Source organism: Schistocerca gregaria, chromosome 9 (genome assembly GCF_023897955.1).
Source record: "Schistocerca gregaria isolate iqSchGreg1 chromosome 9, iqSchGreg1.2, whole genome shotgun sequence".
NCBI classification, from domain to species: domain Eukaryota; kingdom Metazoa; phylum Arthropoda; class Insecta; order Orthoptera; family Acrididae; genus Schistocerca; species Schistocerca gregaria.
In genome coordinates, this window is record NC_064928.1 from 10,867,953 (window position 1) to 10,894,454 (window position 26,502).

The window sequence follows — 26,502 nt, forward strand, 5'->3', positions numbered from 1 at the left end:
ACTACTACTAGTCTTCCAGTGTACGATCAAAGCGTAGACAGTTTAATACATTTCTCCCATGAAGAAAAGTGCGCATGGTGCTTATTGTGTTCAATGTCGATGCAATTTTTGTGTTTCATCAACGCTCTGAAGGTCCACAGATTACAGAATGCCTCCAGATTGGCTTCGGAAACTACTACTAGTCTTCCAGTGTACGATCAAAGCAAAGACAGTTTAAGACATTACTCAGATAGAGAAAATTCCGCATGGTGCTTATTGTGTTCAATGCCGATGCAATTTTTGTGTTTCATCAACACTCTGAAGGTCCACAGATTACAGAATGCTTCCAGATGTGCTTCGGAAACTACTACTAGTCTTCCAGTGTACGATCAAGCGTAGACAGTCTAAGACATTACTCCCATGGAGAAAAGTCCGCATGGTGCTTATTGTGTTCAATGCCGATTGAATTTTTGTGTTTCATCTACACCCTGAAGGTCCACAGATTACAGAATGCTTCCAGATGTGCTTCGGAAACTACTTCTATTCTTCCAGTGTACGATCAAAGCGTAGACAGTTTAAGACATTACTCCCATGGAGAAAAATCCCCATGGTGCTTATTGTGTTCAATGCCGATGCAATTTTTGTGTTTCATCAACACTCTGAAGGTCCACAGATTACAGAATGCATCCAGATGTGCTTCGGAAAATACTACTAGTCTTCTAGTGTACGATCAAAGCGTAGACAGTTTAAAACATTACTCACATGGAGAAAAGTCCGCATGGTGCTTATTGTGTTCAATGCCGAAGCAATTTATGTGTTTCATCAACATTCTGAAGGTCCAGAGATTACAGAATGCCTCCAGATGTGCTTCGGAAACTACTACTAGTCTTCCAGTGTACGATCAAAGCGAAGACAGATTAAGACACTCTTCCCATTTAGAAAAGTCCGAATGGTGCTTATTGTGTTCAATGCCGATGCAATTTTTGTGTTTCATCAACTCTGTGAAGGTCCACAGATTACAGAATGCCTCCAGATGAGCTTCGGAAACTACTACTAGTCTTCAAGGGAACGATCAAAGCGTAGACAGTTTAAGACATTACTCCCATGCAGAAAATTCCGCATGGTGCTTATTGTGTTCAATGCCGATCCGATTTCTGTGTTTCATCAACACTCTGAAGGTCCACAGATTACAGAATGCCTCCAGATGTGCTTCGGAAACTACTACTAGTCTTCCAGTGAACGATCAAAGCCTGGACAGGTTAAGACACTACTCTCATGTAGAAAAGTCCGCATCGTGCTTATTGTGCTCAATGCCGATGCAATTTTTGTGTTTCATCTACACTCTGAAGGTCCACAGATTACAGAATGCCTCCAGATGTGCTTCGGAAACTACTACTAGTCTTCCAGTGTACGATCAAAGCGTAGACAGTTAAGACATTACTCAGATAGAGAAAATTCCGCATGGTGCTTATTGTGTTCAATGCCGATGCAATTTTTGTTTTTCATCAACACTCTGAAGGTCCACAGATTACAGAATGCATCCAGATGTGCTTCGGAAACTACTACTAGTCTTCCTGTGTACGATCAAAGCGTAGACAGTCTAAGACATTACTCCCATGGAGAAAAGTCCGCATGGTGCTCATTGTGTTCAATGCCGATGGAATTTTTGTGTTTCATCTACACTCTGAAGGTCCACAGATTACAGAATGCTTCCAGATGTATTTTGGAAACTACTACTATTCTTCCAGTGTACGATCAAAGCGTAGACAGTGTAAGACATTACTCCCATGGAGAAAAGTTCGCATGGTGCTTATTGTGTTCAATGCCGATGCAATTTCTGTGTTTCATCAACACTCTGAAGGTCCACAGATTACAGAATGCCTCCAGATGTGCATCGGAAACTACTACTAGTCTACCAGTGTACGATCAAAGCGAAGACAGTTTAAGACACTGCTCCCATTTAGAGAAGTCCGAATGGTGCTTATTGAGTTCAATGCCGATGCAATTTTTGTGTTTCATCAACTCTGTGAAGGTCCACAGATTACAGAATGCCTCCAGATGTGCTTCGGAAACTACTACTAGTCTTCAAGAAAACGATCAAAGCGTAGACAGTTTAAGACATTACTCCCATGCAGAAAAGTCCGCATGGTGCTTATTGTGTTCAATGCCGATCCGATTTCTGTGTTTCATCAACACTCTGAAGGTCCACAGATTACAGAATGCCTCCAGATGTGCTTCGGAAACTACTACTAGTCTTCCAGTGAACGATCAAAGCCTGGACAGGTTAAGACAGTACTCTCATGTAGAAAAGTCCGCATCGTGCTTATTGTGCTCAATGCCGATGCAATTTTTGTGTTTAATCAACACTCTGAAGGTCCACAGATTACAGAATGCATCCAGATGTGCTTCCGAAACTACTACTAGTCTTCCAGTGTACGATCAAAGCGTAGACAGTTTAAGACTTTACTCCCATGGAGAAAAGTCTGCATGGTGCTTATTGTGTTCAATGCCGAAGCAATTTTTGTGTTTCATCAACACTCTGAAGGTCCACATATTACAGAATGCCTCCACATGTGTTTCGGAAACTACTACTAGTCTTCCAGTGTACGATCAAAGCGTAGACAGTTTAATACATTACTGCAATGAAGAAAAGTGCGCATGGTGCTTATTGTGTTCAATGTCGATGCAATTTTTGTGTTTCATCAACGCTCTGAAGGTCCACATATTACAGAATGCCTCCAGATTGGCTTCGGAAACTACTACTAGTCTTCCAGTGTACGATCAAAGCAAAGACAGTTTAAGACATTACTCAGATAGAGAAAATTCCGCATGGTGCTTATTGTGTTCAATGCCGATGCAATTTTTGTGTTTCATCAACACTCTGAAGGTCCACAGATTACAGAATGCTTCCAGATGTGCTTCGGAAACTACTACAAGTCTTCCAGTGTACGATCAAAGCGTAGACAGGCTAAGACATTACTCCCTTGGAGGAAAGTCCGCATGGTGCTTATTGTGTTCAATGCCGATGGAATTTTTGTGTTTCATCTACACTCTGAAGGTCCACAGATTACAGAATGCTTCCAGATGTGCTTCGGAAACTACTACTATTCTTCCAGTGTACGATCAAAGCGTAGACAGTTTAAGACATTACTCCCATGGAGAAAAGTCCGCATGGTGCTTATTGTGTTCAATGCCGATGCAATTTCTGTGTTTCATCAACACTCTGAAGGTCCACAGATTACAGAATGCCTCCAGATGTGCATCGGAAACTACTACTAGTCTACCAGTGTACGATCAAAGCGAAGACAGTTTAAGACACTGCTCCCATTTAGAGAAGTCCGAATGGTGCTTATTGAGTTCAATGCCGATGCAATTTTTGTGTTTCATCAACTCTGTGAAGGTCCACAGATTACAGAATGCCTCCAGATGTGCTTCGGAAACTACTACTAGTCTTCAAGAAAACGATCAAAGCGTAGACAGTTTAAGACATTACTCCCATGCAGAAAAGTCCGCATGGTGCTTATTGTGTTCAATGCCGATCCGATTTCTGTGTTTCATCAACACTCTGAAGGTCCACAGATTACAGAATGCCTCCAGATGTGCTTCGGAAACTACTACTAGTCTTCCAGTGAACGATCAAAGCCTGGACAGGTTAAGACACTACTCTCATGTAGAAAAGTCCGCATCGTGCTTATTGTGCTCAATGCCGATGCAATTTTTGTGTTTAATCAACACTCTGAAGGTCCACAGATTACAGAATGCATCCAGATGTGCTTCCGAAACTACTACTAGTCTTCCAGTGTACGATCAAAGCGTAGACAGTTTAAGACTTTACTCCCATGGAGAAAAGTCTGCATGGTGCTTATTGTGTTCAATGCCGAAGCAATTTTTGTGTTTCATCAACACTCTGAAGGTCCACATATTACAGAATGCCTCCACATGTGTTTCGGAAACTACTACTAGTCTTCCAGTGTACGATCAAAGCGTAGACAGTTTAATACATTACTGCAATGAAGAAAAGTGCGCATGGTGCTTATTGTGTTCAATGTCGATGCAATTTTTGTGTTTCATCAACGCTCTGAAGGTCCACATATTACAGAATGCCTCCAGATTGGCTTCGGAAACTACTACTAGTCTTCCAGTGTACGATCAAAGCAAAGACAGTTTAAGACATTACTCAGATAGAGAAAATTCCGCATGGTGCTTATTGTGTTCAATGCCGATGCAATTTTTGTGTTTCATCAACACTCTGAAGGTCCACAGATTACAGAATGCTTCCAGATGTGCTTCGGAAACTACTACAAGTCTTCCAGTGTACGATCAAAGCGTAGACAGGCTAAGACATTACTCCCTTGGAGGAAAGTCCGCATGGTGCTTATTGTGTTCAATGCCGATGGAATTTTTGTGTTTCATCTACACTCTGAAGGTCCACAGATTACAGAATGCTTCCAGATGTGCTTCGGAAACTACTACTATTCTTCCAGTGTACGATCAAAGCGTAGACAGTTTAAGACATTACTCCCATGGAGAAAAGTCCGCATGGTGCTTATTGTGTTCAATGCCGATGCAATTTCTGTGTTTCATCAACACTCTGAAGGTCCACAGATTACAGAATGCCTCCAGATGTGCTTCGGAAACTACTACTAGTCTTCCAGTGTACGATCAAAGCGTAGACAGTTTAAGACATTACTCCCAAGGAGAAAAGTCCGCATGGTGCTTATTGTGTTCAATGTCGATGCAATTTTTGTGTTTCATCAACACTCTGAAGGTCCACAGATTACAGAATGCCTCCAGATGTGCTTCGGAAACTACTACTAGTCTTCCAGTGTACGATCAAAGCGTAGACAGTTTAAGACATTACTCCCATTTAGAAAAGTCCGAATGGTGCTTATTGTGTTCAATGCCGATGCAATTTTTGTGTTTCATCAACACTGTGAAGGTCCACAGATTACAGAATGCCTCCAGATGTGCTTCGGAAACTACTACTAGTCTTCAAGGGAACGATCAAAGCGTAGACAGTTTAAGACATTACTCCCATGCAGAAAAGTCCGCATGGTGCTTATTGTGTTCATCGCCGATCCGATTTCTGTGTTTCATCAACACTCTGAAGGTCCACAGATTACAGAATGCCTCCAGATGTGCTTCGGAAACTACTACTAGTCTTCCAGTGTATGTATGATCAAAACGTAGACAGTTTAAGACTTAACTCCCATGGAAAAAAGCCCGCATGGTGCTTATTGTGTTCAATGCCGAAGCAATTTTTGTGTTTCATCAACACTCTGAAGGTCCACATATTACAGAATGCCTCCAGATCTGTTTCGGAAACTACTACTAGTCTTCCAGTGTACGATCAAAGCGTAGACAGTTTAATACATTACTCCCATTAAGAAAAGTGCGCACGGTGCTTATTGTGTTCAATGTCGATGCAATTTTTGTGTTTCATCAACGCTCTGAAGGTCCACAGATTACAGAATGCCTCCAGATTTGCTTCGGAAACTACTACTAGTCTTCCAGTGTACGATCAAAGCAAAGACAGTTTAAGACATTACTCAGATAGAGAAAATTCCGCATGGTGCTTATTGTGTTCAATGCCGATGCAATTTTTGTGTTTCATCAACACTCTGGAGGTCCACAGATTACAGAATGCTTCCAGATGTGCTTCGGAAACTACTACTAGTCTTCAAGTGTACGATCAAAGCGTAGACAGTCTAAGACATTACTCCCATGGAGAAAAGTCCGCATGGTGCTTATTGTGTTCAATGCCGATGGAATTTTTGTGTTTCATCTACACTCTGAAGGTCCACAGATTACAGAATGCATCCAGATGTGCTTCGGAAAATACTACTAGTCTTCTAGTGTACGATCAAAGCGTAGACAGTTTAAGACATTACTCCCATGGAGAAAAGTCCGCAAGGTACTTATTGTGTTCAATGTCGACGCAAATTTTTTGTTTCATCAGCACTCTGAAGGTCCACAGATTACAGAATGCCTCCAGATGTGCTTCGGAAACTACTACTAGTCTACCAGTGTACGATCAAAGCGAAGACAGTTTAAGACATTACTCCCATGGAGATAAGTCCACATGGTGCTTATTGTGTTCAATGCCGATGCAATTTTGGGGTTTCATCAACACTCTGAAGGTCCACAGATTACAGAATGTCTCCAGATGTGCTTCGGAAACTACTACTAGTCTTCCAGTGTATGATCAAAACGTAGACAGTTTAAGACTTTACTCCCATGGAGTAAAGTCCGCATGGTGCTTATTGTGTTCAATGCCGAAGCAATTTTCGTGTTTCATCAACACTCTGAAGGTCCACATAATACAGAATGCCTCCAGATGTGCTTCGGAAACTACTACTCGTCTTCCAGTGTACGATCAAAGCGTAGACATTTTAAGACATTACTCCCATGAAGGAATGTGCACATGGGGCTTATTGTGTTCAATGTCGATGCAATTTTTGTGTTTCATCAACACTCTGAAGGTCCACAGATTTCAGAACGCCTAAAGATGTGCTTCGGAAACTACTACTAGTCTTCCAGGGAACGATCAAAGTGTAAACAGTTTAAGACATTACTCCCTTTAGAAAAGTCAGCATGGTGCTTATTGTGTTCAATGCCGATGCAATTTCTGTGTTTCATCAACACTCTGAAGGTCCACAGACTACAGAATGCATCCAGATGTGCTTTGGAAACTACTACTAGTCTACCAGTGTACGATCAAAGCGAAGACAGTTTAAGACAATACTCCCATTTAGAAAAGTCCGCATTGTGCTTATTGTGTTCGATGCCGAAGCAATTTTTATGTTTCATCAACACTGTGAAGGTCCACATATTACAGAATGCCTCCAGATGTGCTTCGGAAACTACTACTAGTCTTCCAGTGTACGATCAAAGCGTAGACAGTCTAAGACATTACTCCCATGGAGAAAAGTCCGCATGGTGCTTATTGTGTTCAATGCCGATGGAATTTTTGTGGTTCATCTACACTCTGAAGGTCCACAGATTACAGAATGCTTAAAGATGTGTTTCGGAAACTACTACTATTCTTCCAGTGTACGATCAAAGCGTAGACAGTTTAAGACATTACTCCCATGGAGAAAAATTCGCATGGTGCTTATTGTGTTCAATGCCGATGTAATTTCTGTGTTTCATCAACACTATGAAGTTCCACTGATTACAGAATGCCTCCAGATGTGCTTCGGAAACTACTACTAGCCTTCCAGTGTACGATCAAAGCGTAGACAGTATAAGACATTACTCCCATGGAGAATAGACCGCATGGTGCTTATTGTGTTCAATGTCGATGCAATTTTTGTGTTTCATCAACACTCAGAAGGTCCACAGATTACAGAATGCCTCCAGATGTGCTTCGGAAACTACTACTAGTCTTCAAGGGAACGATCAAAGCGTAGACAGTTTAAGACATTACTCCCATGCAGAAAAGTCCGAATGGTGCTTATTGTGTTCAATGACGATCCGATTTCTGTGTTTCATCAACACTCTGAAGGTCCACAGATTACAGAATGCCTCCAGATGTGCTTCGGAAACTACTAATAGTCTTCCAGTGTATGTATGATCAAAACGTAGACAGTTTAAGACTTTACTCCCATGGAGAAAAGTCCGCATGGTGCTTATTGTGTTCAATGCCGATGGAACTTTTGTGTTTCATCTACACTCTGAAGGTCCACAGATTACAGAATGCATCCAGATGTGCTTCGGAAAATACTACTAGTCTTCTAGTGTACGATCAAAGCGTAGACAGTTTAAGACATTACTCCCATGGAGAAAAGTCCGCATGGTGCTTATTGTGTTCAATGCCGAAGCAATTTATGTGTTTCATCAACATTATGAAGGTCCAGAGATTACAGAATGCCTCCAGATGTGCTTCGGAAACTACTACTAGTCTTCCAGTGTACGATCAAAGCGTAGACAGTTTAAGACATTACTCCCATGGAGAAAAGTCCGCATGGTGCTTATTGTGTTCAATGTCGACGCAAATTTTGTGTTTCATCAGCACTCTGAAGGTCCACAGATTACAGAATGCCTCCAGATGTGCTTCGGAAACTACTACTAGTCTACCAGTGTACGATCAAAGCGAAGACAGTTTAAGACACTACTCCCATTTAGAAAAGTCCGAATGGTGCTTATTGAGTTCAATGCCGATGCAATTTTTGTGTTTCATCAACTCTGTGAAGGTCCACAGATTACAGAATGCCTCCAGATGTGCTTCGGAAACTACTACTAGTCTTCAAGAAAACGATCAAAGCGTAGACAATTTAAGACATTACTCCCATGCAGAAAAGTCCGCATGGTGCTTATTGTGTTCAATGCCGATCTGATTTCTGTGTTTCATCAACACTCTGAACGTCCACAGATTACAGAATGCCTCCAGATGTGCTTCGGAAACTACTACTAGTCTTCCAGTGAACGATCAAAGCCTGGACAGGTTAAGACACTACTCTCATGTAGAAAAGTCCGCAACGTGCTTATTGTGCTCAATGCCGATGCAATTTTTGTGTTTAATCAACACTCTGAAGGTCCACAGATTACAGAATGCATCCAGATGTGCTTCCGAAACTACTACTAGTCTTACAGTGTACGATCAAAGCGTAGACAGTTTAAGACTTTACTCCCATGGAGAAAAGTCTGCATGGTGCTTATTGTGTTCAATGCCGAAGCAATTTTTGTGTTTCATTAACACTCTGAAGGTCCACATATTACAGAATGCCTCCACATGTGTTTCGGAAACTACTACTAGTCTTCCAGTGTACGATCAAAGCGTAGACAGTTTAATACATTTCTCCCATGAAGAAAAGTGCGCATGGTGCTTATTGTGTTCAATGTCGATGCAATTTTTGTGTTTCATCAACGCTCTGAAGGTCCACAGATTACAGAATGCCTCCAGATTGGCTTCGGAAACTACTACTAGTCTTCCAGTGTACGATCAAAGCAAAGACAGTTTAAGACATTACTCAGATAGAGAAAATTCCGCATGGTGCTTATTGTGTTCAATGCCGATGCAATTTTTGTGTTTCATCAACACTCTGAAGGTCCACAGATTACAGAATGCTTCCAGATGTGCTTCGGAAACTACTACTAGTCTTCCAGTGTACGATCAAGCGTAGACAGTCTAAGACATTACTCCCATGGAGAAAAGTCCGCATGGTGCTTATTGTGTTCAATGCCGATTGAATTTTTGTGTTTCATCTACACCCTGAAGGTCCACAGATTACAGAATGCTTCCAGATGTGCTTCGGAAACTACTTCTATTCTTCCAGTGTACGATCAAAGCGTAGACAGTTTAAGACATTACTCCCATGGAGAAAAATCCCCATGGTGCTTATTGTGTTCAATGCCGATGCAATTTTTGTGTTTCATCAACACTCTGAAGGTCCACAGATTACAGAATGCATCCAGATGTGCTTCGGAAAATACTACTAGTCTTCTAGTGTACGATCAAAGCGTAGACAGTTTAAAACATTACTCACATGGAGAAAAGTCCGCATGGTGCTTATTGTGTTCAATGCCGAAGCAATTTATGTGTTTCATCAACATTCTGAAGGTCCAGAGATTACAGAATGCCTCCAGATGTGCTTCGGAAACTACTACTAGTCTTCCAGTGTACGATCAAAGCGAAGACAGATTAAGACACTCTTCCCATTTAGAAAAGTCCGAATGGTGCTTATTGTGTTCAATGCCGATGCAATTTTTGTGTTTCATCAACTCTGTGAAGGTCCACAGATTACAGAATGCCTCCAGATGAGCTTCGGAAACTACTACTAGTCTTCAAGGGAACGATCAAAGCGTAGACAGTTTAAGACATTACTCCCATGCAGAAAATTCCGCATGGTGCTTATTGTGTTCAATGCCGATCCGATTTCTGTGTTTCATCAACACTCTGAAGGTCCACAGATTACAGAATGCCTCCAGATGTGCTTCGGAAACTACTACTAGTCTTCCAGTGAACGATCAAAGCCTGGACAGGTTAAGACACTACTCTCATGTAGAAAAGTCCGCATCGTGCTTATTGTGCTCAATGCCGATGCAATTTTTGTGTTTCATCTACACTCTGAAGGTCCACAGATTACAGAATGCCTCCAGATGTGCTTCGGAAACTACTACTAGTCTTCCAGTGTACGATCAAAGCGTAGACAGTTAAGACATTACTCAGATAGAGAAAATTCCGCATGGTGCTTATTGTGTTCAATGCCGATGCAATTTTTGTTTTTCATCAACACTCTGAAGGTCCACAGATTACAGAATGCATCCAGATGTGCTTCGGAAACTACTACTAGTCTTCCTGTGTACGATCAAAGCGTAGACAGTCTAAGACATTACTCCCATGGAGAAAAGTCCGCATGGTGCTCATTGTGTTCAATGCCGATGGAATTTTTGTGTTTCATCTACACTCTGAAGGTCCACAGATTACAGAATGCTTCCAGATGTATTTTGGAAACTACTACTATTCTTCCAGTGTACGATCAAAGCGTAGACAGTGTAAGACATTACTCCCATGGAGAAAAGTTCGCATGGTGCTTATTGTGTTCAATGCCGATGCAATTTCTGTGTTTCATCAACACTCTGAAGGTCCACAGATTACAGAATGCCTCCAGATGTGCATCGGAAACTACTACTAGTCTACCAGTGTACGATCAAAGCGAAGACAGTTTAAGACACTGCTCCCATTTAGAGAAGTCCGAATGGTGCTTATTGAGTTCAATGCCGATGCAATTTTTGTGTTTCATCAACTCTGTGAAGGTCCACAGATTACAGAATGCCTCCAGATGTGCTTCGGAAACTACTACTAGTCTTCAAGAAAACGATCAAAGCGTAGACAGTTTAAGACATTACTCCCATGCAGAAAAGTCCGCATGGTGCTTATTGTGTTCAATGCCGATCCGATTTCTGTGTTTCATCAACACTCTGAAGGTCCACAGATTACAGAATGCCTCCAGATGTGCTTCGGAAACTACTACTAGTCTTCCAGTGAACGATCAAAGCCTGGACAGGTTAAGACAGTACTCTCATGTAGAAAAGTCCGCATCGTGCTTATTGTGCTCAATGCCGATGCAATTTTTGTGTTTAATCAACACTCTGAAGGTCCACAGATTACAGAATGCATCCAGATGTGCTTCCGAAACTACTACTAGTCTTCCAGTGTACGATCAAAGCGTAGACAGTTTAAGACTTTACTCCCATGGAGAAAAGTCTGCATGGTGCTTATTGTGTTCAATGCCGAAGCAATTTTTGTGTTTCATCAACACTCTGAAGGTCCACATATTACAGAATGCCTCCACATGTGTTTCGGAAACTACTACTAGTCTTCCAGTGTACGATCAAAGCGTAGACAGTTTAATACATTACTGCAATGAAGAAAAGTGCGCATGGTGCTTATTGTGTTCAATGTCGATGCAATTTTTGTGTTTCATCAACGCTCTGAAGGTCCACATATTACAGAATGCCTCCAGATTGGCTTCGGAAACTACTACTAGTCTTCCAGTGTACGATCAAAGCAAAGACAGTTTAAGACATTACTCAGATAGAGAAAATTCCGCATGGTGCTTATTGTGTTCAATGCCGATGCAATTTTTGTGTTTCATCAACACTCTGAAGGTCCACAGATTACAGAATGCTTCCAGATGTGCTTCGGAAACTACTACAAGTCTTCCAGTGTACGATCAAAGCGTAGACAGGCTAAGACATTACTCCCTTGGAGGAAAGTCCGCATGGTGCTTATTGTGTTCAATGCCGATGGAATTTTTGTGTTTCATCTACACTCTGAAGGTCCACAGATTACAGAATGCTTCCAGATGTGCTTCGGAAACTACTACTATTCTTCCAGTGTACGATCAAAGCGTAGACAGTTTAAGACATTACTCCCATGGAGAAAAGTCCGCATGGTGCTTATTGTGTTCAATGCCGATGCAATTTCTGTGTTTCATCAACACTCTGAAGGTCCACAGATTACAGAATGCCTCCAGATGTGCATCGGAAACTACTACTAGTCTACCAGTGTACGATCAAAGCGAAGACAGTTTAAGACACTGCTCCCATTTAGAGAAGTCCGAATGGTGCTTATTGAGTTCAATGCCGATGCAATTTTTGTGTTTCATCAACTCTGTGAAGGTCCACAGATTACAGAATGCCTCCAGATGTGCTTCGGAAACTACTACTAGTCTTCAAGAAAACGATCAAAGCGTAGACAGTTTAAGACATTACTCCCATGCAGAAAAGTCCGCATGGTGCTTATTGTGTTCAATGCCGATCCGATTTCTGTGTTTCATCAACACTCTGAAGGTCCACAGATTACAGAATGCCTCCAGATGTGCTTCGGAAACTACTACTAGTCTTCCAGTGAACGATCAAAGCCTGGACAGGTTAAGACACTACTCTCATGTAGAAAAGTCCGCATCGTGCTTATTGTGCTCAATGCCGATGCAATTTTTGTGTTTAATCAACACTCTGAAGGTCCACAGATTACAGAATGCATCCAGATGTGCTTCCGAAACTACTACTAGTCTTCCAGTGTACGATCAAAGCGTAGACAGTTTAAGACTTTACTCCCATGGAGAAAAGTCTGCATGGTGCTTATTGTGTTCAATGCCGAAGCAATTTTTGTGTTTCATCAACACTCTGAAGGTCCACATATTACAGAATGCCTCCACATGTGTTTCGGAAACTACTACTAGTCTTCCAGTGTACGATCAAAGCGTAGACAGTTTAATACATTACTGCAATGAAGAAAAGTGCGCATGGTGCTTATTGTGTTCAATGTCGATGCAATTTTTGTGTTTCATCAACGCTCTGAAGGTCCACATATTACAGAATGCCTCCAGATTGGCTTCGGAAACTACTACTAGTCTTCCAGTGTACGATCAAAGCAAAGACAGTTTAAGACATTACTCAGATAGAGAAAATTCCGCATGGTGCTTATTGTGTTCAATGCCGATGCAATTTTTGTGTTTCATCAACACTCTGAAGGTCCACAGATTACAGAATGCTTCCAGATGTGCTTCGGAAACTACTACAAGTCTTCCAGTGTACGATCAAAGCGTAGACAGGCTAAGACATTACTCCCTTGGAGGAAAGTCCGCATGGTGCTTATTGTGTTCAATGCCGATGGAATTTTTGTGTTTCATCTACACTCTGAAGGTCCACAGATTACAGAATGCTTCCAGATGTGCTTCGGAAACTACTACTATTCTTCCAGTGTACGATCAAAGCGTAGACAGTTTAAGACATTACTCCCATGGAGAAAAGTCCGCATGGTGCTTATTGTGTTCAATGCCGATGCAATTTCTGTGTTTCATCAACACTCTGAAGGTCCACAGATTACAGAATGCCTCCAGATGTGCTTCGGAAACTACTACTAGTCTTCCAGTGTACGATCAAAGCGTAGACAGTTTAAGACATTACTCCCAAGGAGAAAAGTCCGCATGGTGCTTATTGTGTTCAATGTCGATGCAATTTTTGTGTTTCATCAACACTCTGAAGGTCCACAGATTACAGAATGCCTCCAGATGTGCTTCGGAAACTACTACTAGTCTTCCAGTGTACGATCAAAGCGTAGACAGTTTAAGACATTACTCCCATTTAGAAAAGTCCGAATGGTGCTTATTGTGTTCAATGCCGATGCAATTTTTGTGTTTCATCAACACTGTGAAGGTCCACAGATTACAGAATGCCTCCAGATGTGCTTCGGAAACTACTACTAGTCTTCAAGGGAACGATCAAAGCGTAGACAGTTTAAGACATTACTCCCATGCAGAAAAGTCCGCATGGTGCTTATTGTGTTCATCGCCGATCCGATTTCTGTGTTTCATCAACACTCTGAAGGTCCACAGATTACAGAATGCCTCCAGATGTGCTTCGGAAACTACTACTAGTCTTCCAGTGTATGTATGATCAAAACGTAGACAGTTTAAGACTTAACTCCCATGGAAAAAAGCCCGCATGGTGCTTATTGTGTTCAATGCCGAAGCAATTTTTGTGTTTCATCAACACTCTGAAGGTCCACATATTACAGAATGCCTCCAGATCTGTTTCGGAAACTACTACTAGTCTTCCAGTGTACGATCAAAGCGTAGACAGTTTAATACATTACTCCCATTAAGAAAAGTGCGCACGGTGCTTATTGTGTTCAATGTCGATGCAATTTTTGTGTTTCATCAACGCTCTGAAGGTCCACAGATTACAGAATGCCTCCAGATTTGCTTCGGAAACTACTACTAGTCTTCCAGTGTACGATCAAAGCAAAGACAGTTTAAGACATTACTCAGATAGAGAAAATTCCGCATGGTGCTTATTGTGTTCAATGCCGATGCAATTTTTGTGTTTCATCAACACTCTGGAGGTCCACAGATTACAGAATGCTTCCAGATGTGCTTCGGAAACTACTACTAGTCTTCAAGTGTACGATCAAAGCGTAGACAGTCTAAGACATTACTCCCATGGAGAAAAGTCCGCATGGTGCTTATTGTGTTCAATGCCGATGGAATTTTTGTGTTTCATCTACACTCTGAAGGTCCACAGATTACAGAATGCATCCAGATGTGCTTCGGAAAATACTACTAGTCTTCTAGTGTACGATCAAAGCGTAGACAGTTTAAGACATTACTCCCATGGAGAAAAGTCCGCAAGGTACTTATTGTGTTCAATGTCGACGCAAATTTTTTGTTTCATCAGCACTCTGAAGGTCCACAGATTACAGAATGCCTCCAGATGTGCTTCGGAAACTACTACTAGTCTACCAGTGTACGATCAAAGCGAAGACAGTTTAAGACATTACTCCCATGGAGATAAGTCCACATGGTGCTTATTGTGTTCAATGCCGATGCAATTTTGGGGTTTCATCAACACTCTGAAGGTCCACAGATTACAGAATGTCTCCAGATGTGCTTCGGAAACTACTACTAGTCTTCCAGTGTATGATCAAAACGTAGACAGTTTAAGACTTTACTCCCATGGAGTAAAGTCCGCATGGTGCTTATTGTGTTCAATGCCGAAGCAATTTTCGTGTTTCATCAACACTCTGAAGGTCCACATAATACAGAATGCCTCCAGATGTGCTTCGGAAACTACTACTCGTCTTCCAGTGTACGATCAAAGCGTAGACATTTTAAGACATTACTCCCATGAAGGAATGTGCACATGGGGCTTATTGTGTTCAATGTCGATGCAATTTTTGTGTTTCATCAACACTCTGAAGGTCCACAGATTTCAGAACGCCTAAAGATGTGCTTCGGAAACTACTACTAGTCTTCCAGGGAACGATCAAAGTGTAAACAGTTTAAGACATTACTCCCTTTAGAAAAGTCAGCATGGTGCTTATTGTGTTCAATGCCGATGCAATTTCTGTGTTTCATCAACACTCTGAAGGTCCACAGACTACAGAATGCATCCAGATGTGCTTTGGAAACTACTACTAGACTTCCAGTGTACGATCACAGCGTAGATAGTTTAAGACATTACTCCCATGGAGAAAAATCCGCATGTTGCTTATTGTGTTCAATGCCGATGAAATATTTGTGTTTCATCAACACTCTGAAGGTCCACAGATTACAGAATGCATCCATATGTGCTTCGGAAACTACTACTAGTCTTCCAAGGAACGATCAAAGCGTAGACAGTTTAAGACATTACTCCCATGGAGAAAAGTCCGCATGGTGCTTATTGTGTTCAATGCCGATTCACTTTTTGTGTTTCATCAACACTCTGAAGTTCCACAGTTTACAGAATGCATCCAGATGTGCTTCGGAAACTACTGCTATTCTTCCAGGGAACGATCAAATCGTAGACAATTTAAGACATTACTCCCATGGAGAAAAGTCCACATGGTGCTTATTGTGTTCAATGCCGATGCAATTTCTGTGTTTCATCAACACTCTGAAGGTCCACAGATTACAAAATGCATCCAGATGTGCTTCGGAAACTACTACTAGTCTTCCAGGGAACGATCAAAGCGTAGACAGTTTAAGACATTACTCCCATGGAGAAAATTCCCATGGTGCTTATTGTGTTCAATCCCGATGCAATTTATGTGTTTCATCAACATTCTGAATGTCCACAGACTACAGAATGCGTCCAGATGAGCTTCGGAAATTACTACTAGTCTTCCAGTGTACGATCAAAGCGTAGACAGTTTTAGACATTACTCGGATAGAGAAAATTCCGCATGGTGCTTATTGTGTTCAATGCCGATGCAATTTTTCTGTTTCATCAACACTCTGAAGGTCCACAGATTACAGAATGCATCCAGATATGCTTCGGAAACTACTACTAGTCTCCCAGTGTACTATCAAAATCGTAGACAGTCTAAGACACTACTCCCATGGAGAAAAGTCCTTATGGTGCTTATTGTGTTCAATTCCGATGGAATTTTTGTGTTTCATCTACACTCTGAAGGTCCACAGATTACAGAATGCTTCCAGATGTGCTTCGGAAACTACTACTATTCTTCTAGTGTACGAACAAAGCGTAGACAGTTTAAGACATTACTCCCATGGAGAAAAATCCGCATGGTGCTTATTGTGTTCAATGCCGATGCAATTTCTGTGTTTCATCAACACTCCGAAGGTCCACAGATTACAGAATGCCTCCAGATGTGCTTCGGAAACTACTACTAGTCTTCCAGTGTACGATCAAAGCGTAGACAGTTTAAGACATTACTCCCATGGAGAAAAGTCCGCATGGTGCAAATTGTGTTCAATGTCGATGCAATTTTTTTGTTTCATCAACACTCTGAAGGTCCACAGATTTCAGAACGCCTAAAGATGTGCTTCGGAAACTACTACTAGTCTTCCAGGGAACGATCAAAGTGTAGGCAGTTTAAGACATTACTCCCTTTAGAAAAGTCAGCATGGAGCTTATTGTGTTCAATGCCGATGCAATTTCTGTGCTTCATCAACACTCTGAAGGTCCACAGATTACAGAATGCATCCAGATGTGCTTTGGAAACTACTACTAGACTTCCAGTGTACGATCACAGCGTAGATAGTTTAAGACATTATTCCCATGGAGAAAAATCCGCATGTTGCTTATTGTGTTCAATGCCGATGAAATATTTGTGTTTCATCTACACTCTGAAGGTCCACAGATTACAGAATGCCTCCAGATGTGCTACGGAAACTACTACTAGTCTTCCAGTGAACGATCAAAGCCTGGACAGTTTAGTACACTACTCCCATGTAGAAAAGTCCGCATCGTGCTTATTGTGCTCAATGCCGATGCAATTTTTGTGTTTCATCAACACTCTGAAGGTCCACCGATTACAGAATGCATCCATATGTGCTTCGGAAACTACTACTAGTCTTCCAGTGTACGATCAAAGCGTAGACAGTTTAAGACATTACTCCCATAGAGAAAATTCCGCATGGTGCTTATTGAGTTCAATGCCGATGCAATTTTTGTGTTTATTCAACACTCTGAGGGTCCACAGATTACAGAATGCATCCAGATGTGCTTCCGAAACTACTACTAGTCTTCCAGTGTACCATCAAAGCGTAAACAGTTTAAGATATTACTCCCATGGAGAAAAGTTCGCATGGTGCTTATTGTGTTCAATGCCGATGCAATTTTTGTGTTTCATCAACACTCTGAAGGTATACAGATTACAGAATGTCTCCAGATGTGTTTCGGAAACTACTGCTAGTCTTCCAGGGAACGATCAAAGCGTAGACAGATTAAGACATTACTCCCTTGGAGAAAAGTCCGCATGGTGCTTATTGTGTTCAATGCCGATTCAATTTCTGTGTTTCATCAACACTCTGAAGGTCCACAGATTACAGAATGAATCCAGATGTGCTTCGGAAACTACTACTAGTCTTCCAGTGAACGATCAGAGCCTAGAAAGTTTAAGACAATACTCCCATGGAGAAAAGTCCGCATGGTCCTTATTGTGCTCAATGCCGATGCAATATTTGTGTTTCACCAACACTCTGAAGGTCCACAGATTACAGAATGCATCCAGATGTGCTTCGGAATCTAATACACGTCTTCCAGTGTACGATCAAAGCGTAGACAGTTTAAGACATTACTCCCATGGAGAAAAGTTCGCATGGTGCTTATTGTGTTCAATGTCGATGCAATTTTTGTGTTTCATCAACACTCTGAAGGTCCACAGATTACAGAATGCTTCCAGATGTGCTTCGGAAACTACTACTAGTCTTCCAGTGTACGATCAAAGCGTAGACAGTTTAAGAGATTACTCCCCTAGAGAAAATTCCGCATGGTGCTTATTGTGTTCAATGCCGATGCAATTTTTGTGTTTCATCAACACTCTGAAGGTCCACAGATTACAGAATGCATCCAGATGTGCTTCCGAAACTACTACTAGTCTTCCAGTGTACGATCAAAACGTAGACAGTTTAAGACTTTACTCCCATTGAGAAAAGTCCGCATGGTGCTTATTGTGTTCAATGCCGAAGTAATTCTTGTGTTTCATCAACACTCTGAAGGTCCACATATTACAGAATGCCTCCAGATGTGCTTCGGAAACTACTACTCGTCTGCCAGTGTACGATCAAAGCGTAGAAAGTTTAAGACATTACTCCCATGGAGAAAAGTTCGCATGGTGCTTATTGTGTTCACTGCCGATGCAATTTCTGTGTTTCATCAACACTCTGAAGGTCTACAGATTACAGAATGCATCCAGATGTGCTTCGGAAACTACTACTAGTCTTCCAGGGAACGATCAAAGCGTAGACAGTTTAAGACATTACTCCCATGGAGAAAATTCCCATGGTGCTTATTGTGTTCAATGCCGATGCAATTTTTGTGTTTCATCAACATTCTGAATGTCCACAGATTACAGAATGCCTCCAGATGTGCTTCGGAAACTACCACTAGTCTTCCAGTGTGCGATCAAAGTGTAGACAGTTTAAGACATTACTCCCATGGGGAAAAGTCCGCATGGTGCTTATTGTGTTCAATGTCGATGCAATTTTTGTGTTTCATCAACACTCTGAGGGTCCACAGATTACAGAATGCATCCAGATGTGCTTCGGAAACTACTACTATTCTTAAAGTGTACGATCAAAGCGTAGATAGTTTAAGACATCACTCCCTTATAGAAAAGTCCTCATGGTGCTTATTGTGTTAAAAGCCGATGCAATTTTTGTGTTTCATCAACACTCTTAAGGTCCACATATTACAGAATGCCTCCAGATCTGTTTCGGAAACTACTACTAGTCTTCCAGTGTACGATCAAAGCGTAGACAGTTTAATACATTACTCCCATGAAGAAAAGTGCGCACGGTGCTTATTGTGTTCAATGTCGATGCAATTTTTGTGTTTCATCAACGCTCTGAAGGTCCACAGATTACAGAATGCCTCCAGATTTGCTTCGGAAACTACTACTAGTCTTCCAGTGTACGATCAAAGCAAAGACAGTTTAAGACATTACTCAGATAGAGAAAATTCCGCATGGTGCTTATTGTGTTCAATGCCGATGCAATTTTTGTGTTTCATCAACACTCTGGACGTCCACAGATTACAGAATGCTTCCAGATGTGCTTCGGAAACTACTACTAGTCTTCCAGTGTACGATCAAAGCGTAGACAGTCTAAGACATTACTCCCATGGAGAAAAGTCCGCATGGTGCTTATTGTGTTCAATGCCGATGGAATTTTTGTGTTTCATCTACACTCTGAAGGTCCACAGATTACAGAATGCATCCAGACGTGCTTCGGAAAATACTACTAGTCTTCTAGTGTACGATCAAAGCGTAGACAGTTTAAGACATTACTCCCATGGAGAAAAGTCCGCAAGGTACTTATTGTGTTCAATGCCGAAGCAATTTATGTGTTTCATCAACATTCTGAAGGTCCAGAGATTACAGAATGCCTCCAGATGTGCTTCGGAAACTACTACTAGTCTTCCAGTGTACGATCAAAGCGTAGACAGTTTAAGACATTACTCCCATGGAGAAAAGTCCGCATGGTGCTTATTGTGTTCAATGTCGACGCAAATTTTTTGTTTCATCAGCACTCTGAAGGTCCACAGATTACAGAATGCCTCCAGATGTGCTTCGGAAACTACTACTAGTCTACCAGTGTACGATCAAAGCGAAGACAGTTGAAGACATTACTCCCATTTAGAAAAGTCCGAATGGTGCTTATTGTGTTCAATGCCGAAGCAATTTTTGTGTTTCATCAACACTCTGAAGGTCCACATATTACAGAATGCCTCCAGATGTGTTTCGGAAACTACTACTAGTCTTCCGGTGTACGATCAAAGCGTAGACAGTTTAATACATTACTCCCATGCAGAAAAGTCCGCATGGTGCTTATTGTGTTCAATGCCGATCCGATTTCTGTGTTTCATCAACACTCTGAAGGTCCACAGGTTACAGAATGCCTCCAGATGTGCTTCGGAAACTACTACTAGTCTTCCAGTGAACGATCAAAGCCTGGACAGTTTAAGACACTACTCTCATGTAGAAAAGTCCGCATCGTGCTTATTGTGCTCAAAGCCGATGCAATTTTTGTGTTTAATCAACACTCTGAAGGTCCACAGATTACAGAATGCATAGAGATGTGCTTCCGAAACTATTACTAGTCTTCCAGTGTACGATCAAAGCGTAGACAGTTTAAGACATTACTCCCATGAAGGAAAGTGCACATGGGCCTTATTGTGTTCAATGTCGATGCAATTTTTGTGTTTCATCAACACTCTGAAGGTCCACAGATTTCAGAACGCCTAAAGATGTGCTTCGGAAACTACTACTAGTCTCCCAGGGAACGATCAAAGTGTAAACAGTTTAAGACATTACTCCCTTTAGAAAAGTCAGCATGGTGCTTATTGTGTTCAATGCCGATGCAATTTCTGTGTTTCATCAACACTCTGAAGGTCCACAGACTACAGAATGCATCCAGATGTGCTTTGGAAACTACTACTAGACTTCCAGTGTACGATCACAGCGTAGATAGTTTAAGACATTACTCCCATGGAGAAAAATCCGCATGTTGCTTATTGTGTTCAATGCCGATGAAATATTTGTGTTTCATCAACACTCTGAAGGTCCACAGATTACAGAATGCATCCATATGTGCTTCGGAAACTACTACTAGTCTTCCAAGGAACGATCAAAGCGTAGACAGTTTAAGACATTACTCCCATGGAGAAAAGTCCACATGGTGCTTATTGTGTTCAATGCCGATGCAATTTCTGTGTTTCATCAACACTCTGAAGGTCCACAGATTACAAAATGCATCCAGATGTGCTTCGGAAACTACTACTAGTCTTCCAGGGAACGATCAAAGCGTAGACAGTTAAAGACATTACTCCCATGGAGAAAATTCCCATGGTGCTTATTGTGTTCAATCCCGATGCAATTTATGTGTTTCATCAACATTCTGAATGTCCACAGACTACAGAATGCCTCCAGATGAGCTTCGGAAATTACTACTAGTCTTCCAGTGTACGATCAAAGCGTAGACAATTTTAGACATTACTCGGATAGAGAAAATTCCGCATGGTGCTTATTGTGTTCAATGCCGATGCAATTTTTCTGTTTCATCAACACTCTGAAGGTCCACAGATTACAGAATGCATCCAGATATGCTTCGGAAACTACTACTAGTCTCCCAGTGTACTATCAAAATCGTAGACAGCCTAAGACATTACTCCCATGGAGAAAAGTCCGCATGGTGCTTATTGTGTTCAATTCCGATGGAATTTTTGTGTTTCATCTACACTCTGAAGGTCCACAGATTACAGAATGCTTCCAGATGTGCTTCGGAAACTACTACTATTCTTCTAGTGTACGAACAAAGCGTAGACAGTTTAAGACATTACTCCCATGGAGAAAAATCCGCATGGTGCTTATTGTGTTCAATGCCGATGCAATTTCTGTGTTTCATCAACACTCCGAAGGTCCACAGATTACAGAATGCCTCCAGATGTGCTTCGGAAACTACTACTAGTCTTCCAGTGTACGATCAAAGCGTAGACAGTTTAAGACATTACTCCCATGGAGAAAAGTCCGCATGGTGCAAATTGTGTTCAATGTCGATGCAATTTTTTTGTTTCATCAACACTCTGAAGGTCCACAGATTTCAGAACGCCTAAAGATGTGCTTCGGAAACTACTACTAGTCTTCCAGGGAACGATCAAAGTGTAGGCAGTTTAAGACATTACTCCCTTTAGAAAAGTCAGCATGGAGCTTATTGTGTTCAATGCCGATGCAATTTCTGTGCTTCATCAACACTCTGAAGGTCCACAGATTACAGAATGCATCCAGATGTGCTTTGGAAACTACTACTAGACTTCCAGTGTATGATCACAGCGTAGATAGTTTAAGACATTACTCCCATGGAGAAAAATCCGCATGTTGCTTATTGTGTTCAATGCCGATGAAATATTTGTGTTTCATCTACACTCTGAAGGTCCACAGATTACAGAATGCCTCCAGATGTGCTACGGAAACTACTACTAGTCTTCCAGTGAACGATCAAAGCCTGGACAGTTTAGTACACTACTCCCATGTAGAAAAGTCCGCATCGTGCTTATTGTGCTCAATGCCGATGCAATTTTTGTGTTTCATCAACACTCTGAAGGTCCACCGATTACAGAATGCATCCATATGTGCTTCGGAAACTACTACTAGTCTTCCAGTGTACGATCAAAGCGTAGACAGTTTAAGACATTACTCCCATAGAGAAATTTCCGCATGGTGCTTATTGAGTTCAATGCCGATGCAATTTTTGTGTTTATTCAACACTCTGAGGGTCCACAGATTACAGAATGCATCCAGATGTGCTTCCGAAACTACTACTAGTCTTCCAGTGTACCATCAAAACGTAGACAGTTTAAGACATTACTCCCATGAAGGAAAGTGCACATGGGCCTTATTGTGTTCAATGTCGATGCAATTTTTGTGTTTCATCAACACTCTGAAGGTCCACAGATTTCAGAACGCCTAAAGATGTGCTTCGGAAACTACTACTCGTCTTCCAGTGTACGATCAAAGCGTAGACATTTTAAGACATTACTCCCATGAAGGAAAGTGCACATGGGGCTTATTGTGTTCAATGTCGATGCAATTTTTGTGTTTCATCAACACTCTGAAGGTCCACAGATTTCAGAACGCCTAAAGATGTGCTTCGGAAACTACTACTAGTCTTCCAGGGAACGATCAAAGTGTAAACAGTTTAAGACATTACTCCCTTTAGAAAAGTCAGCATGGTGCTTATTGTGTTCAATGCCGATGCAATTTCTGTGTTTCATCAACACTCTGAAGGTCCACAGACTACAGAATGCATCCAGATGTGCTTTGGAAACTACTACTAGACTTCCAGTGTACGATCACAGCGTAGATAGTTTAAGACATTACTCCCATGGAGAAAAATCCGCATGTTGCTTATTGTGTTCAATGCCGATGAAATATTTGTGTTTCATCAACACTCTGAAGGTCCACAGATTACAGAATGCATCCATATGTGCTTCGGAAACTACTACTAGTCTTCCAAGGAACGATCAAAGCGTAGACAGTTTAAGACATTACTCCCATGGAGAAAAGTCCGCATGGTGCTTATTGTGTTCAATGCCGATTCACTTTTTGTGTTTCATCAACACTCTGAAGTTCCACAGATTACAGAATGCATCCAGATGTGCTTCGGAAACTACTGCTATTCTTCCAGGGAACGATCAAATCGTAGACAATTTAAGACATTACTCCCATGGAGAAAAGTCCACATGGTGCTTATTGTGTTCAATGCCGATGCAATTTCTGTGTTTCATCAACACTCTGAAGGTCCACAGATTACAAAATGCATCCAGATGTGCTTCGGAAACTACTACTAGTCTTCCAGGGAACGATCAAAGCGTAGACAGTTAAAGACATTACTCCCATGGAGAAAATTCCCATGGTGCTTATTGTGTTCAATCCCGATGCAATTTATGTGTTTCATCAACATTCTGAATGTCCACAGACTACAGAATGCCTCCAGATGAGCTTCGGAAATTACTACTAGTCTTCCAGTGTACGATCAAAGCGTAGACAATTTTAGACATTACTCGGATAGAGAAAATTCCGCATGGTGCTTATTGTGTTCAATGCCGATGCAATTTTTCTGTTTCATCAACACTCTGAAGGTCCACAGATTACAGAATGCATCCAGATATGCTTCGGAAACTACTACTAGTCTCCCAGTGTACTATCAAAATCGTAGACAGCCTAAGACATTACTCCCATGGAGAAAAGTCCGCATGGTGCTTATTGTGTTCAATTCCGATGGAATTTTTGTGTTTCATCTACACTCTGAAGGTCCACAGATTACAGAATGCTTCCAGATGTGCTTCGGAAACTACTACTATTCTTCTAGTGTACGAACAAAGCGTAGACAGTTTAAGACATTACTCCCATGGAGAAAAATCCGCATGGTGCTTATTGTGTTCAATGCCGATGCAATTTCTGTGTTTCATCAACACTCCGAAGGTCCACAGATTACAGAATGCCTCCAGATGTGCTTCGGAAACTACTACTAGTCTTCCAGTGTACGATCAAAGCGTAGACAGTTTAAGACATTACTCCCATGGAGAAAAGTCCGCATGGTGCAAATTGTGTTCAATGTCGATGCAATTTTTTTGTTTCATCAACACTCTGAAGGTCCACAGATTTCAGAACGCCTAAAGATGTGCTTCGGAAACTACTACTAGTCTTCCAGGGAACGATCAAAGTGTAGGCAGTTTAAGACATTACTCCCTTTAGAAAAGTCAGCATGGAGCTTATTGTGTTCAATGCCGATGCAATTTCTGTGCTTCATCAACACTCTGAAGGTCCACAGATTACAGAATGCATCCAGATGTGCTTTGGAAACTACTACTAGACTTCCAGTGTACGATCACAGCGTAGATAGTTTAAGACATTACTCCCATGGAGAAAAATCCGCATGTTGCTTATTGTGTTCAATGCCGATGAAATATTTGTGTTTCATCTACACTCTGAAGGTCCACAGATTACAGAATGCCTCCAGATGTGCTACGGAAACTACTACTAGTCTTCCAGTGAACGATCAAAGCCTGGACAGTTTAGTACACTACTCCCATGTAGAAAAGTCCGCATCGTGCTTATTGTGCTCAATGCCGATGCAATTTTTGTGTTTCATCAACACTCTGAAGGTCCACCGATTACAGAATGCATCCATATGTGCTTCGGAAACTACTACTAGTCTTCCAGTGTACGATCAAAGCGTAGACAGTTTAAGACATTACTCCCATAGAGAAAATTCCGCATGGTGCTTATTGAGTTCAATGCCGATGCAATTTTTGTGTTTATTCAACACTCTGAGGGTCCACAGATTACAGAATGCATCCAGATGTGCTTCCGAAACTACTACTAGTCTTCCAGTGTACCATCAAAACGTAAACAGTTTAAGATATTACTCCCATGGAGAAAAGTTCGCATGGTGCTTATTGTGTTCAATGCCGATGCAATTTTTGTGTTTCATCAACACTCTGAAGGTATACAGATTACAGAATGTCTCCAGATGTGTTTCGGAAACTACTGCTAGTCTTCCAGGGAACGATCAAAGCGTATACAGATTAAGACATTACTCCCTTGGAGAAAAGTCCGCATGGTGCATATTGTGTTCAATGCCGATTCAATTTCTGTGTTTCATCAACACTCTGAAGGTCCACAGATTACAGAATGCCTCCAGATGTGCTTCGGAAACTACTACTAGTCTTCCAGTGAACGATCAGAGCCTAGAAAGTTTAAGACACTACTCCCATGGAGAAAAGTCCGCATGGTCCTTATTGTGCTCAATGCCGATGCAATATTTGTGTTTCACCAACACTCTGAAGGTCCACAGATTACAGAATGCATCCAGATGTGCTTCGGAAACTAATACACGTCTTCCAGTGTACGATCAAAGCGTAGACAGTTTAAGACATTTCTCCCATGGAGAAAAGTTCGCATGGTGCTTATTGTGTTCAATGTCGATGCAATTTTTGTGTTTCATCAACACTCTGAAGGTCCACAGATTACAGAATGCTTCCAGATGTGCTTCGGAAACTACTACTAGTCTTCCAGTGTACGATCAAAGCGTAGACAGTTTAAGACATTACTCCCCTAGAGAAAATTCCGCATGGTGCTTATTGTGTTCAATGCCGATGCAATTTTTGTGTTTCATCAACACTCTGAAGGTCCACAGATTACAGAATGCATCCAGATGTGCTTCCGAAACTACTACTAGTCTTCCAGTGTACGATCAAAACGTAGACAGTTTAAGACTTTACTCCCATTGAGAAAAGTCCGCATGGTGCTTATTGTGTTCAATGCCGAAGCAATTTATGTGTTTCATCAACATTCTGAAGGTCCAGAGATTACAGAATGCCTCCAGATGTGCTTCGGAAACTACTACTAGTCTTCCAGTGTACGATCAAAGCGTAGACAGTTTAAGACATTACTCCCATGGAGAAAAGTCCGCATGGTGCTTATTGTGTTCAATGTCGACGCAAATTTTTTGTTTCATCAGCACTCTGAAGGTCCACAGATTACAGAATGCCTCCAGATGTGCTTCG